This window comes from Schistocerca serialis, chromosome 1 (genome assembly GCF_023864345.2).
Source record: "Schistocerca serialis cubense isolate TAMUIC-IGC-003099 chromosome 1, iqSchSeri2.2, whole genome shotgun sequence".
In the NCBI taxonomy this organism is placed as follows: Eukaryota; Metazoa; Arthropoda; class Insecta; order Orthoptera; family Acrididae; genus Schistocerca; species Schistocerca serialis.
Genome location: NC_064638.1, coordinates 42559203 through 42577263, shown reverse-complemented (window position 1 = coordinate 42577263; position 18061 = coordinate 42559203).

Genomic DNA, 18061 nt, shown 5'->3' with positions numbered 1-18061 from the left:
GCGCGAATGCCGCGGATATTCCAGTGGATAATGGACATAGGGTGAACAGAAATGGAGGAACGTCACCAAGGGTGCTGTCAACTCAACGACTGCTCAGAGCTTGCGACCGACAGGATGGAATGGCATTCAGTCGAAGGCAGAAGATCCTGATCCATAGGTTGGTCAGGAGCAGCTCCTGCCACCAACGATCGGCCAGTTGACCGGCCACCAACAGTGCGCCTCGGCGACACAGAAGATGGCCGAGGGCGATTTCCGCCAGGTGGTGCTGTAGATGGGACACGCCTTGGCGGAGAAGGAGAGGAACTGTGTTTCTTTGTAGCCTTCTTGGAGGCATGTTTAGATGAAGGAGGAACCGATGATTGTGAAGTTGCAGTACGTAAAAACTCTTCACGAGAATGCTCTTTTTTGGAAGACTTGGCGTCTGACTTTTGGGCTCGAGATTTAGCAGAACCCGACGAAGGGTGAGCCATAGAGTGGGCAGGCGAAAGAGGTGAGGTTGAACGGGCGATCTTTGCGCTGGCCGATCTGACGACCGTGGTACTAAATGTGAGATCGCAAGTCTGCGTGGCCGCCTCCTTTGTTGGCCGAGGAGAAGCAAGGACAGCGCTGTATTTTCCTTTCTGAGGCACGGTGGGCTGTCGACTGGCGAGTAACTTTCGAGCAGCAAAGGTCGACACCTTTTCCTTCACTCTTATTTCCTGGATCAGCTTTTCGTCCTTAAAAACAGGGCAATCTCGAGAGGAAGCAGCGTGGTCACCCATACAGTTGATGCAGCGAGGGGATGGAGGTGGACAAGCACCCTCATGGGCATCCCTGCCACACGTAACACATTTGGCCGGATTGGAACAGGACTGGCTGGTGTGATTGAACCGCTGACATCGATAGCAACGCGTAGGGTTTGGGACATAAGGGCGAACGGAAATTATCTCATAGCCTGCTTTGATTTTTGATGGGAGTTGAACTTTGTCAAATGTCAAGAAGACAGTGCGGGTTGGAATGATGTTCGAGTCAACCCTTTTCATAACCCGATGAACAGCCGTGACGCCTTGGTCAGACAGATAGTGCTGAATTTCTTCGTCAGACAATCCATCGAGGGAGCGCGTATAAACGACTCCACGCGAGGAATTTAAGGTACGGTGCGGTTCCACCCGGACAGGGAAGGTGTGGAGCAGAGAAGTACGCAGCAATTTTTGAGCCTGGAGGGCACTGTGTGTTTCTAACAACAGGGTGCCATTCCGTAATCTGGAACAAGACTTTACAGGACCCGCAATTGCGTCGACACCTTTCTGAATAATGAAAGGGTTGACCGTGGAAAAGTCGTGACCTTCGTCAGACCGAGAAACAACAAGGAACTGTGGCAACGATGGAAGAACCGTCTGTGGCTGAGACTCAGTGAACTTACGTTTGTGAGCAGACATAGTGGAAGGTGAGGAAACCATTGCGGAAGAATCCCCCATGATTACCGGCGTCTCCGATGGCGCGCTCCTCCCTTGTGGGGGCCCTCACCGAGGGCACACCCGCCTTAGGTGATTGTTCACACCTCAGGTCACACCTCCCGACAAACGGACGGAGGGACCAATCGGCACTTTCGGAAGGTATCAGCTCGGGTAATCACCCCTCCCTGGGCCTGGCCTTTACCAGGGGGTACGTACGTGTCCTACCTGTCTACCCGGGGCGGGGAATTACGCGTTACCCCGTCACCGGCTACGCATGGAAGTGCGTGGGTCGGCCTTCAGACACGCACAGGGAGGAAAGAAGAGAAAGGGAAAGGAAAGAAGAGGGGGTCTCAAACGCCGTAGCGGAGAAAAGGGCAAGGAGAAGAGGGAAGGAAAAGAGAAGGACAGAGGAAGGACGAGGACTGGCAAGTGTAAGAGCAAGGAATTTGGAACACTTTCGAGCGTCCGTCTCCGGACGTAGGCACGAACCATACTCCCAGAGGGGGAGAAAGGAAGGAAAGAGACAGAGGTGAGGGGGGGGGGGCGAAGATGGGGGACGGGGAGGGATGCGGAAAGGGAAGGGAAGGTATGCAGCCCGGAAAAAGAAGGAGGGCCACATTAGCTCGGGGTCCCGTGCTCGCTACGCACGTGTCCACAAAAGAGTTGTGGACCCCCTGGGGGGGCATTCCACTTTATACCCGACCTAAGCAGTATCGGCATCCTTCCCAATTTGAACACAACTCCCTACTCCTTGCAGCACATCACGTATCAGTAGAACATACATAGATGTAAGAACTGTCCCGTGTGTCCTACCACTGTCAACTATTTTTGTCTCATCGTGGGTATCTCTTGCAGTGTCAGAAGCAGGGCCACCTGTGAACGTCGCCACACAATCTACTGACTCTGCTCTAACAACAGTGCCGCACCCCCCAGTGTGGCTCGCCACTTTTTGGGCAGGTTTGTGCTCGGCTACCGTGGAGCCCCAGCCTTTGCAGCATCTTTTCCACTCTGTGCTGCATGTATATCCTCACGCTATTCTTTTTCCCCTCCCTAAGGGGACATGTCTGGGGTATTACTGGGAATGTTTTTGCATTATCTGTGGCTGGCATAAGAGCAGTGTCACCCATGTTTTTCGTTCAGTTTTCCTTTCTTTGTTTACCTTCTCTTCTCGTTCCTCCGCTTGCGTGTTCGAGGGTCCTCATTTTCTTCTTCTTCCCTGTGCACTCGCGAAGGCTGGCCCATGCGTCTGATATGTAACAGGTGACTGGGTAACGCGTAATTTTCAGCCCCGGGTCGACAGGTAGAGTTGGCACGTACCCCATGGTACAGGCCAGGCCCAGAGAGGGATGATTGCCTGAGTTGCAACCTTCCAAAATTGCCGATTGATTCCTCTGTCAGGTGTTCGGGAGGTGCGGACAGTCACCTAGGGCAGGTGCGCCCACCTGTCAAGGAGTGTGCCATGGGAGATGCTGACAGTCGTGGGGGATTTTCTCGCCGTGAACAAATAGTCTTTACAGTCGACGTCTATGAAACGTAAACGGTATGAGGCTAACGATTCAAAGTCCCTTCCAGCTGCACCACGGTTCCTCGTCGTTTCATATACTGAAAACAGTCAGTCCTTCGCCGTGGTAAATCCGTTTATTATTCAGAAAGGTGTTCATGTAATTTTGAGCCCTGTGAAATCCTGCTATCGTTTACAGAATGGCATGTTGCTTTTGGAGGTTGCTTCTGATTCTCAAGTGCGACAACCGCTTACCACCTCAGTTATGCACGGCTACCCTGTTTGTGTCGAGGCCCTTGGACCTCTGAATTCTTCCGTGGCGTTAATTACACTGGGCTGCTTGACGGTTTAACCGAGGCTGAAATCCAATCTTATCCATCGGGTTATAAAAATGGTAGATTCCTCCGTTATGCCAACCCGCACTATTTTTCTCACCTTTGATATAGTGGTGCTTCTGTCCAAGATCAAAGCAGGCTATGAAATTATAACAGTCAGACGGTACATTTCGAACCTGATGTGCTGCTACCAGTGTCGTCGTTTCAACCACACTAGAAGGTAATGTCGACACCCAGCCAAATGTGTCATCTGTAGTAGGGATGTGCATGAGGGCAATTGTCTTTCTCCTCCTCTCCACTGTATCAAGCGCAATGGCGGCCATGCCGTCGCCTCTCGGTGTTTTCTTGTATTCCTTGATGCGTGGGCTGACCGAGAGATCTGGTTAAGGGAAAAGTACCTTACCCAGTCACTCGAAAGTTATTGGCCAGTCGCAAATACTGTGTTCTCCCGTCTGGTACCTATAGTTCTGTTCTTAGTACGTCTAGATTCACGAAGGACACGCCCACACAGACATGCGACCTCAAATTCAGCTCTGAGGTTATGAAATAGCCCAGCTTCACGGTAGCTTCGTCCAGATATGCAACAAGACATCAAACTCTCACCTCAAGGGGCGAAGCCACTAGCTACACAACCGGTAGGCCAGAAAGGGCAGGAGTAGTTAGGCTAGCCGGGGTAGGAAGTCTCCATGGGTGTACTGAGTGTTGCCTGTGCGCACCACCAACCGTTTTTCTGCGTTGGACTCCATAGACCGAAAGCACAAGCAAGCCAATGCTTCTGTGCACCCCATGGAGCAGGATCCTCCTGCATTTGCGCCCTGAAGCAGTGACTCTTCGCAGGCTGACACTCGGCAGCCACCGAGGTGACACTCCATCTCGTCCACATCGTGACTCTCCTCCACTCGAACGTTCGTGGCCTTCGGTCCCAATAAAGAGGATTTACGGCAGCTTTTAGCATCGCAGCATCCCCTTGTACGCTGCCTTCAGCAAACGAAATCGCACTCTCTCGACCACTTGAAGCTTTGATATTCCTTCCTGGGTCGTTTTGACCTTCCCCCTGGGGTCGGTAATCCATCTCATTGGGCTGTCATGCTGCTCGTAGGGGATGACGTTCGTAGTCTACCCATCTTCAAGCTGTTGCAATTCCCCTTTATCTTCCTCACCTGCCTTTGCCCTGGCGACATCAAATGACTAAGGTATATAAACGTTACAGAGGGAAGACTTCCTTCAGCTTATTGGGCAGCTACCTCCTGCATTTCTGCTACTCGGCGACTTTAATGAACACCATCCCCTTTGTGGTTCTCCCAGAACCCGTCGGAGAGGTTCCCTCTTGACTGACCTTCGTAGCCAACTCTACCTCTTCTGTCTTAACAGTGGAGCACCCACATTCCTTTCTCACTCCTCCCACACATTCCCATATGGACCTATACTTCTGCACTTCCCGGCTCTCCCATCGTCTTGTGTGGTCCATTCTTTGTGACACCTACTTGAGCGTCCATTTCCCATGTGCTATCAATTTGCTGACTCCTACCTGACCTGTGTGCACACCGAAATGGCACCTTACTAAGCCTGACTGACGGCTTTACTCCTCCCTGGAGACCTTCAAAGAACAGTATTTACCCAGCTGTGATGACCAGGTGGAATATCTCATAAATGTTATCATTACTGCTGCAGAACATTCCATTCCTCGCAATTGCTCTTTACCACGTCGTGTCCCAGTCCCTTAGTGGACTGAGGCATGCCGCGACAATTCGAGCACGGAGATGTTCTCTCTGCGCTTTTACTGCCATCCTATATTGACAAACTGCAATCATTAAAAGCAGATGCGTGCAAAGTGTTGTCGCGTTCTTCAGGAAAGCAAAAAATCTAGCTGGATTGCATTAACTAGGTCTTTTAACAATTCCATCTCCTCCTCTGTCATGTAGACCAACTTCAAACGACTGTCTGGGACCAAGATCCATTTGCGAATTTCTGGCTTGAATGTAGCAGACGATATCATCGTGGACCCTATCCCCATCTCAAATACTTTGGGTCGCCATTTTGCCGACCTTTTGAGCTCTTCCCACTATCACTTTGCCTTCCTCTACCACAAATGAAAGAAGGAGGCTCTGGCGATACTTTTCTCTTCTGAGAATAGCGAGTGCTACAATGCCGCCTTTACTATAAGGGAGCTAGATAGTGCTCTCAGCTCATCCCGATCCTCTGCTCCAGGGCCAGTGTTGTGCAAATTCAGATCTTGCAGCACCTCTCTCTTGTAGGCAGGCGTTTCCTACTTAACATGTACAACCGCATCTGGGCAGAGGGCACATTTCCAGGCCATTGCCATTAAGCCACTGTCACCCTCATACCTAAGCCCAGTAAGGATAAAAACCTTCCTTCTAGCTTAGGCCCCATTTCTCCCACCGACAGTATTTGCAAGGTGACGTATGAATCACGCCCAGCTCCAGTGTCATTTACTAACGACTGCACAATGTGGATTTAGAGTGTGGCGTTCTGTAGTTGACCATCTCGTTAGTTTGTCCACCCGTGTCATGAATGGTTTTCTGCGGAAATCCCAGACTTTGGCGGTGTTTTTCGATTTGGACAAGGCCTACACCACCTGATGGAGAACTGTTTAGACGTGGGGCTTCCGTGGCTGCCTGCCCCGTTTCCTACGGGATTTTTTGAAGGCATAGTTTTCAAGGTGCACGTGGGTTCTGCCTTGTAGGACACCTTTATCCAGGAAGGCGGTGTGCCTCAGTGTTCTCCCCTGAGCATCATCCTATTAGCTATCGCCATTTACCCTATAATGGCCTGTCGCCCACCGAACATCTTCGGCTCCCTCTTTGCCTTCTATTCCAGTTCTCACGGACCTGTCACTGAGCGGCGTCATCGACGACGTCTCGATCGTCTGTACTCCTGGAGCACTTACAATGGTTTTCGTTTTTCCACTGACAAACCCGTCGGTATGAATTTCTGGCGGCGCAAATGGTTTCTCCTACCATCTTTACATCTTCGGCATGTTGCCCTTCCGTTCGTTGAAATTACGAAATTCATGATGCTCATGCTCGCTAGGAAACTCTTGGTCCTCTCATGTGTCTTACTTGGCAGCCCGTGTTACGTGGTTCCTCAATGTCCTACGTGTCCTCAATGTTACCTCATGGCATGCTGATAGAACCTCCGTTTTTACCGATCCATTTTCCATCCGAAACTCGACTATGGGTGCTTTGTTTATGCATCTGCACGTCCAGCCTCTTACGCCATCTTAACACATTCGCCATCATGTTATCCATTTGCCCACTGGCGCCTTTTACACTACCCCAGGTGATAGCCTGTATGCTGAAGCTGCTAAACTACCACTGTCCTACCGTCACGACTTTTCTCCTCATGCATGCTGTTTGTCTGCCATGCGTGGCCACCAATCCTATGCCTCCTCGTTCGATACTTACTTCGATCGCCAGTACGGGGCACATCCCTCTTCTCTGTTACCTCCTGGAGTCCGTTTTCGGCACCTGCTTTGGCAGCCTAATTTCACGCTACCTGCAACTTCCCCAGTGAATGTGAACTCTTCGCCAATTTCGCTTCGTGAAGTGGCCTTTGTTAACCTTGCCCTTCATTGACTTCGTATGGACACTACTCCAGCCTTACTGTATCGCCTTCAGTTTCGTTAGTTTCGCACGGAATTTCGCGATAGTCTGTACATTCGTGTACACTGATGGCTCTCAGACTGTTGGAAACCGACTACTAAAGACGTGAGTGCCAATGACGAAGGAACATCTGACCCTACACACTGCTCATTATTTACAGCATAGCTCTTCGCCTTTTATCAGGCCACAGAGCACATCTGGCGTCAGAGACTTAAATTGTCGTGCTCAGACACACACAGCGCCCTTCAAAGTCTCTGTGCGTTTTACACCGCCCAACCCTTAGTGCAACGGGTTCACGAGAACTGTTACTTGATCACTCGTGGTGGAGCCACTGCGAAGTTTGTGGATTCCTGGTCATGTCGGTCTGCCAGGAAACGAGGCTGCTGACGCTGCTGCCAAGGCTGCAGTCCTTATCTCAGCCCGCTAGTTTCTATATTCCCTCCAGTGATCACTGTGTTGCTGTAGATCAGGAGGTGGTGTCCCTTCGGCATCGCCATTGGTCGTTCCTTAAGGGAATAAGCTGAAGATTATTAAGCTTCTCCCAGTGGCATGGATGGCCTCCTCTCGGCTCTCCCGCCTGGAGAAAGTCATTTTAACTCGGTTGCGTATTGGGCACTGTCTTTTTAGCCATCGTCATTTGATAAGTGGCGCTCCCCCACTACCTTTTACACTGCACCCAAATTTTAACTGTCCGCTTCCTCCCGGCTGAAAGTCCATTTCTTAACCGTTTATGTTCCGTCTTGCCGTCTGATTTATCGACCGTTTTAGCATTGACGCGTGGGCTGTCTACCGCGATTTACTTTCTGTTCGTGAAAGCAAAATGGTGAAGGGCATTTAATTTTTAGTTTTGGACCTCCGTTTCTGTATGGTGTGTTTAGTAGCTCTTTATCCACGTCCCTGTTTTTCACTGACTTCTAAAATGTCGATTGGGATTGACGTTTAGTCATTTATTAACACCTCTGTCTTCGTGTTCTCTAGTTTTGACGTGTGCGCATATGACCCCGGTTGTTTTTGCGCCCAAAAATGAGAAACTGTACCGCATTCTACGTGAGCATCTCCTCTGACGAGCAGTTTGTCACTGTGAATGGCCACTGCTAGACTGTGGCTGAGAGGCATCTGGACCGCCCAGTTTCAGTTGGCTGCCTGACCTGATGTGCTAGACTTCGACAGTCACTGCGCTGTCACTGTTAGGGCCTCATCTACACCTGCTTCTGTCCCAACGCCTGCTCCAATTCCAGCTCTATTCACGCCTTCTGTCACCCCCAGTGCACCTGTACAGTTTTTTCACCTTTTCTGTTACTCTCCCCAAACCTTCCCCCTTCCCCATCCAAACCTCCTGTCACAACAATGTGTGTGCTTCCTCCCATAGGCAGCACTGAAGCACCTACCCCACCCTTTCCTCGTACTGCCCTCCATCCCCATGACATTTCGTGTGTACAGCCACATAAGCTGAGATAGCTGTTCACGTTTAGGCCCTGCTACCCCTCCGTGTGTGTGCATGGTTTTTCTATTTCATCATTTCATGGAGGATTAAGTTCTGTAGCTTAAAAAACCCTGTGTTCTTACAATGTGCTTGGCTGATGCTCAACATCTCTTCCATGTGGTGAATTGTAATCTATCCTATTTCATGTAGCTGCCACATCCGAGATTTTCTATGGCGTAAATTACACATTGTGACATTCTCAGCATCCTTGCATCAAGACACCCTAACAGAATATCAAAATATGTATCAATGTAAATAATATTGTTTGCTAGGAGAGTAATTGTGCTTCACCTACACTATCCACATATTCTCGTAACTGTGGATTGCATGCACTATTTGACTAGTGCTGCTCGATTAATCTCATCTCTCAGCACGATGGTAGAATGTGGTGTATCACAGGTAATGGGATCTTGGCTTGACCACGCACATTGTGAGGATGGTGAAAACCTCTATAAATAGCGCCTTAGTCTTGAGGTGGGCTGTGTGCCAAAGAGATGCGCGGCTGTGGAGATGGAATAGTCGTTAAAGGCAACCTCTGAGGGACCTGCTGCGCCTCAGTTGTATAAAGTCTACCTAGGCACACAGGGCTCTATCTAGAGAGACTTATTTAACTAGTCGTTCCTGGGACCGAGATGGATCCTTCAAATTTTTCTCTTCCTCCTCCAGTGGAATGGATGGGCCACTGGCAGGTCCCCCCTGCAGATATGGGGGTTAGAATAGGCCCGCGGTATTCCTACCTCTCGTAAGAGGCGACTAATAGGAGTCGCCTACGTTTTGGCCTTATGTGATGGTTCCCTGTCGGGTTCTCCGAAGAGCGAGCCGATTGGCGAAGGGCGCCTTACTTTGTGCAATGTGTATATCTTGCATCGATAACTTTCGCCAGCTTATTCGTCGTTGCATTGCAGTCCAGCCTGCTCTCCAACTCTTTGGCATGCGTGCACTTTCCGCCATGCAATGTGCAGTGCCAATTTCTGCACTGACAGCGACCATGGACTACATGTCACCTAAAATCCAGCATGGTAGCCAGTCCGTTGTGGTGGGGCCACCATGTACCCTGTTGGTTGTAGCCCCCTGACAACACAGCGATCGCTCTACTGATGCCTACGCTGTTAACTCCCCACGTATGCCAAGGAGTAGATGCCCATCTCCCTGGGGCATCAGGACTCCCGGCAAAGGCCATCCTGCCAGGTGGCCTTTGCTGTGGCTGGGTGGCGCCCATGGGGAGGGCCCTTGGTCGGAGTAGGTGGCATCAGGATGGATGACACGCAGTGAAGTGAGGCACATCACCTCTTGCTGGTGGCCAGCCACAAGCAGTCTCTAAGCATTCTAGGGCTCATTTTAAAGCTAACGTTTATGACCCCAAATCTTTCCCCTCCCTGGCCACACCATAGCAGGAAGGAAAGGCTATGAATGACAGTGAAAGGTATTCGCCCCGGTATATCGTCTGTACCATACCTGACGGGGAATCCTTTGTGTCTGTGAACCTCAGTTCTTTGTAGAACATTTAGAAGACACCTTTGGGGAGGTGGAGGGCTTGTCCAAAATGTGGGCAGAGGATTCTGTTTCTACTGACTGACCATGACTGGTCACGAGCCTTGCTCGCTTGTACAAAGGTGGGGGATGTTTCTGTTACAATTACCCCACATGAAAGCTTAAATATGGTCCAGGGCATTATTTTCCACAGAGATGATCTTTTACAGTCTGATGACGAGCTGCACACCAACCTAGAGCGATGAGGTGTCCATTTCGTCCGGCGCGTCCACCAGGGTCTGAGGGAACACGAAGTTGCCACCGGTGCCTTCATCTTGACCTTTGATGGTGACATTCCCTGAGAAGGTCAAGGTGATGGTGTACTGCTGTCATGTCAAGCCATATATCCTTGGATCGACTGACCTACACTGAGGCTAAGCGGAAATTTGAAATTCATCCAGTACAGATGACGTTCTCTTATGCCGCCACTGTCACTCCTACTGCAGTTCCCATAGCTGCACCACACACTGTCAGCTCTCAGAGCCAGAGCACCACACCTGCCCCCTTGATGGTGGGGGGCACTTCACTCCCTGTTGCTCCTGCTCCATCTACTTCAGGAGCAACAGCCCCCACACCCCCCCCCCCCCAACCATCTTAGTTCCCCCTTCCCAGCCGGTGAAGCGAAAGACTTCTTCGGCTCCTCTCACCAGGAAGGGGTCCCTAGGGCGACCTCCCTTCGCAAGTTCAGACCAGCGGAAACGTGGATACCCGCAAGTGGCTGAAAACACCACAGGTCGCTGGTCGTAGGACCTCACGGTCGTTGTCCATCCCTGAGACTGACACAGGGCAGCCCTCCCAGCCTGAACCACCGAAGGCACAGCGAGAGAAGCAGAAAAAAAAGGGTTCCCAAGAATCCCGACATTGCAGTGGCACCCGTCCCACCGCTTCCTACAAGCTCAGCGTCTGAGGACGAGGTCGAGATACTGGCGTCTGCTGAAGACGTGGATCTCTCCGGTCCCTCAGACGCCATGGATGTCACTGCCTGGGTACTGACGCGATGGCAGCGAGTGAACATGCGGTGTAAACTGCCTTCCCAGTCCCTTCACGCCTTTCTCAGCCATGGACAATACCATCCTCCAGTGGAACTGCAGCAGTTTCTTCCATCTAGTTGAGCTCTGACTACGTATCAGCCTTTACCCTTTCATCTGCATTGCTCTTCAGGAAACTTGGTTTCCAGCGATGCGAACTGTCGCCCTCCGTGGCTATCAGGGTTATTATAAGAACCGGGCAGTTTATGAAAGGGTATCTGGTGGCGTCTGCATCTATGTCCTTCACTCTCTGCACACCGAGTCTGTCCCTCCACAAACACCTTTAGAGGCTATCGCTGTTCGGGTGTGGACGCCACAGGCTGTTACCATCTGCAGTCTTTACCTTCCATCAGATGATGTCCCACAGCATGTCCTCGCTGCGCTGATAGCCCAATTGCCGCCACCTTTCTTGTTACTAGGCGACTTCAACGCCCATAACCCTCTGTTGAGGGAGTCAGTGGCAACAGGTCGAGGCGCCACCATTGAGCATGTATTGGCACAGCTCGACCTTTCCATTTTAAATGACGGTGCCTTCACACATTTCAGAATGGCACATGGCACATACTCCGCCATCGACCTTTCGATTTGCAGCCCTAGCCTCTTACCATCTGCCCAATGGAGTGTGCATGAGGACCTGTGTGGTAGTGCCCACTTTCCGATCTTCCTGTCACTGCCACAGCGTCACTCTTCTGGGCGCCCTAGCAGATGGGCTATGAATAAGGCTGGCTGGGACATGCTCTCATCCATGGGCGCTATTGCGCCTCTTTCTAATGAAGCCATTGATGTGGTGGTTCACTCTGTCACCACTGGCATCGATACTGCCACAGAATCTGCCATTCCCCGTTCTTCTGGGTCCCCTCGGCGGAGGACTGTGTCTCAGTGGTCGCCTGAGATCGCTGAGGCAATTTGAAGATAGCTGGCGGGCGCTCCAGCGTCACAAGCGACATCCCTCCATAGAACACCTCATCACCTTCAAACAGCTGCATGCGCGGGCCCGCCGCCTTATCCGTCAACGCAAGCAGGAGTGCTGCGAACGATATGTCTCCACCACTGGCCTCCATATCTCTCCATAGCAGGTCTGGGCCAAGATTAGATGCCTCTATGGCTATCAGAACCCTGTCAGCGTCCCTGCACTCACGTCGTAGTCAGTACAAACTGCTTCATTCAGTGAAATTGCCAATCGCTTGGCAGATCATTTTGCTCTTTGTTTCGCTTCTGAAAATTGCCCACTGGCCTTCTGGCTCCGTCTCAGGGTGGGTTCCGTAAAGGCCGCTCTGCCGCCGACAATCTCGTGAGCCTGGAGTCAGCCATCCGTACGGCCTTCGTCCACCGCCAGCACCTCGTCTCTGTCTTTTTCGACATGCGAAAGGCGTACGACACAACATGGCGCCATCACATCCTCTCTACGCTTCATGGTTGGGGTCTTCGGGATCCGCTGTCGATTTTCATACGCAATTTTCTATCGCATCGTATCTTCCGTGTGCAGGTCGCGGCTTCCCATAGTTCCTCCTGAGTTCAGGAGAACGAGGTACGGCAGGTGCCTGTTTTATGTATCTGCCTGTTTTTAATTATGATTAACGGACTCGCTGCGGCGGTGGGAACGTCTGTCTCAGCTTCCTTACATGCTGACGACTTCTGCCTTTACTATAGCTCTACTGGCATTGCAGCTGCTGAACATCGGCTGCAGGGCGCTATCCGCAAGGCTCAGTCTTGGGCTATAGCACGTGGCTTCCAGTTTTCGGCTGCCAAGACCAACGTTATGCATTTCTGCCGGCGGTGAACAGTTCATCCCGAGCCGCAGCTTTATCTTGCCAGCGAACTTCTTGCTGTAGGAGACACATCGTTATTTTGGGTGTGGTTTTTGATGCCCGGTTGACTTGGCTCCCACATATTCGGCAGCTTAAACAGATGGTGGCGGCAGCTTGATGCTCTCTGATGCTTGAGCCACACCAGCTGAGGCGCCAACCTATCTACCATCTTACAGTTCTACCAGGCGATAATCCAGTCTAGTCTGGATTATGGGAGCCTGGCTTATGGTTCAGCATCCCCATCTGCTTTGCGGGTGCTGGACCCAACCCTTCACAGCAGGATCCGCCTTGTGACTGGTGCTTTCCGGACCAGCCCTGTGGACAGCATACTTGTGGAGGCGGATGTCCCTCCACTTCGGTTACGGCGCCAGTGTTTACTGGCTGCTTATGCTACACATATATGTAGCTTGCCCGGGCATCCTGATTATCGTCTTCTGTTCCCACAGTCGGTCGTCCGTCTCCCAGAACGTCGGCCCCAGTCGGGTTGTACGTTCGCGGTCCACGTCAGAGAGCTTTATTCCGGGCTTGAGGTTTTCCCACTTCCACCTCCTTTCCGGGCCCCTCTGCGTACACCTCCGTGGTGTGTGCCCCGCCCTTGCCTTCGGCTCGAATTGGCACAGGGCCCTAAGGATTCGGTCCCTCCAGATGCCTTCCACCGCCGTTTTCTATCCATGCTTGCCCCGTTTCAGGGCTGTGGCGTCGTTTACACTGACGGTTGGATGGTTGCTGGTCGTGTCGGTTACACTGACTCTAGGGGACCATCACGAACAACTTTCATTGCCGGCTGGCTGCAGAATTTTCACTGCTGAACTAATCGCAATCTTTCATGCCCTAATGTATATCCCCTCCTGCTCAGGTAAGTCCTTTGTAATCTGTAGCGACTCCCTGAGCGGTTTACGAGGTATCGACCAGTGTTTCCCTCATTCTCGTCTGGTGATGGCTATCCTGGAGTCCCTGCCAACTCTTGCCCGTTGCGGCCGCTCTATGGTCCTTGTGTGGACCCCAGGCCATATTGGGATACCCGGCAATGAAAATTTTTACCGCCTGGCGAAACAGGCCACCAGTAAACCATGTCTGGACATTGGCGTCCCGGTGCCTCACTCACGAGCGCTCTTACGCCGCCAAGTTTTCGGACTTTGGGACACGGAATGGCGCAACCCGACCACACCAAACAAGGAGACGACGTATGTGTGGCGGTCATCCCTGCGAGCCACGCGCAGGGACTCAGTAGTCCTTTGTCTGCTCTGCATTGGCCACACACGCTTGACACACAGCCATTTACTGCGGCATGAGGACCCCCCTCTATGTCGATGCGGTCAGCTTTGACAGTGGTCCACATTTTGTTGGCCTGTCTACTTTTAAGTGTGCTCAGGCAGACGTTTGCACTGCCTGATATGCTCCCTGCCCTCTTAACTGATGACACTGCCATGGCAGACTTAGTTTTGCGTTTTATTCGGGCAAGGGGTTTTTATCACTTAATCTGAGTTTTTTTGTGTTGATTCTGGCCTTTGGCCTATTTTAAAGTGAGTTTTTGATGTACCTCTCGGTGGTTAGCTCTATGGTCGGCCAACCACTGTCACACACTGTGTGATTTTAGTTCCTTTTGTCTGGTCTCTTTCTTGTGATGTGTCGTCTGTTATCTCCATTATTCGTTTTTTTCTGTGTGGGTGTCTTCAAGTTTTGGAAAAAGGGACTGATGACCATAGCAGTCTGGTCCCATTAATCCACCCACCCACCCACTCACTGGTAGGTACCAACACCCAGTGTAACAACAGGGCTCAACCAACCAGTCCAGCAGGCTTTGTTAACAGTAACAGATGCATGCTGGTTGTCTGAATGTGCATGTAATAGTTAAATGCAAAGAGTAGTTTTGATGAAGTTACACTATCCTGCGTATAAAGAGGTTTAGAGAGTTTTGCTGGAAATTAAAATCTGTCAAACCCTAGACAAATGGGACGCTGTTGGTAGAAACGTCTAGTTCACAACAAGTGAACGACATCCAGCACAATGCCCCATAGAGTATGCAATAGAAAATGAACTGCACAGTGGGTGACGCCAGGAAGGTATTATTGGTGTGATAAACCTAATTGAATGGTTGGGTGATGATACAGTGCAATCAGACCCCTTTACACTGACTATCAACAACACGAAACTTCTAGAGCATGTTAAGGCAGTATTCCATAGTCTATATGTGTGGATTTTTGTCCCATGAACACAATGCGCCGTTTTAAATACCAACACTTGGGACTAGCTACTGTTCCTGAAAGGGGGACGCCACTTGGGGCAAATGCTGTAAGACTGCCCTTGAGGGAGTCGGTTGTTCATCTCTTTGGAAGTTTGTAAATTTCTCCGGGGATCTCCTGGTCTGGAGTATGGATTGCAGTGTCTTCCTTGAAGAAAGGAAGATGCAGAAGATAAAAACATCAAAGTGCCTCCCATATGGTGAATCCAAAAAGATCTATAAGGCTATGCAGCTGCCTCCTTTACTTCAGTTCTCAATATCCAATTCGGAAAACCGATGCTGCTACATGAATGAAGATCCCTATTGCTAATACTACTACTACTACCAGCTGTGTTTCTCAATGCACTTTAGTGCTGGAGCTACTTCGTAGCCCCTACCTCCTCTCAGAACGCCAGACAAGGCAGCAGTTGCCAATGTTGCAGAGCTCCCTGAACCTCCAAAGGTTTGAACTGGCCCACCATCCAGCACTGCGTCTACCATCTTAGTGGTTGTGGCTCCGAAACCTACCCAAGAAAAACAAAAATAGACGTCGAAGAACTGACTGCTAACGAAGACAGGAAGGATATTGTCTGGCTTTCATGCCGTCTAGGCTAATGAGGAGCAAGGAGAGGATGCTGTTTGACGGCTGGTATACTCTTCCAATAACACAAACTGCACACACAGATTAGGTGGGTTCTTCATTATAAGAATGGAAAGTTTACTTAACTCAGTAGGTATTCGTTGTGGTAGAAGCTCTTCAGGATAGTCCTCAGCCTCACTGCTGAAGAAGTACAGTGTCTCCTACGTTCACAATTACGGTTCCTATGTGCTGCCTGGGTCTGTGCTAGTGGCAGAGCTAACTGCTTCTGTGACTCCTGCCGGGCTGCGACTCCTGCAGGGCTGTGACATCATCTGGAGACATTTTTTTCAGACAATGGCAGAGCAATTTGCGCTGACTAGTGCCACTGTAAGCCGGGATACAACATTCTGTCGTTACCGCTACACCACGGAAAACGCTGAGTTGGACATAAGGTCTGACAGTTAGGAGGTCTAAAATTGCCTATTTTGCGTGGGAGAGTTGGACTCTGCACTGTCAGCAGCTTGTGATATCGTGCCCAGTCACGACGAAACCCGCACAGCATGCTGCAAAACTTGCTACCAGCGCCAAAGAAAGTACTCCGAAGTGGTCTAATTTGATAAGGCAGACAAGCAACTCTCCCAGCAAATGGAAGCAGGGAATTTTGGTGCCTCTTCTCAAACCGGGAAAGTACCAAACGTTTCCCAGTGGTTACTGGAGCGTCGCCTTAACGAGCTGTATAGGCAAGACCTTGGAGCGAATGGTTAACGGTGCTCTGGTCTGGGTGTTAGATACAAGGCAGCTCGTAAGTGGCACTCAGTGTCGATTCTGGAGATAGCTATCCACTGTCGGCAACGAGACCCTGCAAGAGGCCGCTATACAGCAGGGTTTCCTGTGCAAATAGCCTCATTCTTTATCAGTAAGATATACGACACGACTTTGAGACACCATATTGTAAAGCAGCCCCACCAATGAGGCTTCTGTGGTGATCTCCCATTCTTTATGCGGTCATTTTTATTAAAGCACTTTTTTCAGTTCAAAGTCGGTGACATGCTGTCGAATAGTTTCGAGTAGGATGATGTCGCTCAAGGCAGTGTTGTAATTGCTACTATATCCGCCATATCCATTAACAGTATCATATGTATGGTAAGGAGTGCCATACAATGTTCGTTATTTATGAATGATTTTGCAGTGTTCTGTTCCTCCTTCGGTATTGCAACAGCAAATCGTCAGTTGCAAGTGAAAGTAGAAAGGATTGATTGATTGATTAGGAGCGGGCTGCAAACACCGCCTTTACATTTTGTGTGTGTGTGTGTGTGTGTGTGTGTGTGTGTGTGTGTGTGTGTGTGTGTGTGTGTGTGTGTTCTTCCATGTCGTGTTTTTAATTTACTTGAACTGCATATGTGGAACACCATTCTCGCTTTTAAAGCCTGTGCAGTTTCTATGCCTCATTTATGACTCCACACTATTGTGGTTACCACACCTGAAGGCAAGTTCCCAGAAGACACTAAACATTTTAAAGTTTCTTAGCCACAGGTTTTGGGGAGCGTGTGAGATATGTCTGCTCCAGTTTTACAGGTTTACATGCAGGCCTGACTTGACTTTCGGTGCACAGTTTACAGGTCAGCGAGGCGTTGGTACCTGAAAATCGGTGACAATCTCCACCATGAGGGGTTCTGGCTGGCTACGGGCAGTTACAGGACAAAAGCCACACCCATTCTGTTCTGATGAGATGCTGGGGAACTACCACTTACCATCTGGCGGCAACTACTCGCACTGCATTAGCAGTGAGGGTCCCTAGCTACACCCACTGCCCATGCATACTGTACCAATACTGTCTGGCTATGAAACGCCTCCTTACTAATCGTCTGTAGGCAGCGTGGCCATTTGGGATCTGCGCAAAAGCGTTTGTTGCAGTCTCTCGGTGTGGGGTTCGTATGGACTCAGATCTGTGGTTTAACTGACTCCCACCCTGGTTACTGCATGGGCCCTGAGTAATTCCAGATATAGTGCTTCTGTTTTAATACGCTGTTCGATGACATTTTAAATGACCACTCCAACTATGGAGCTGCATGCTCGGATGGGGCTAAACTGTGGGACAACGGTTGTCTCCAGACTTCACTGTATTCGATGGCAAATTTCCATGATCCTTAGGGCCTTGGAGGAGACGAGATGTGCCATGCCTGCTAAATTCCTCAAGTGTTTCAACCGCCCCCCTCCCCTTCCCCCCTCGCCTCCCCCCCCCTCGCTCCCCCTGAGTAGCCTTCAGTATCTGCAATGCCTGTATCCAACTGATAAAGTAGTCTAGGATGGCCCGAACGCCTTCCTCTGGCCACAAAGCCTGGAAAAGGAAGACACACTGCTGGGCGCCAGGGCACACGGTTATTGTGGGGAACGAAAGAGCGGCTGTAGCAGCCGAGGAATCGTCGTGTTGTAGTCCTTTGTTAGTTTCGTGTGCCATTCCCCTTGCATGCTATTGTCTCACTGCTGAGGTGAAGAGTCGTCCATCGACGGAAAGA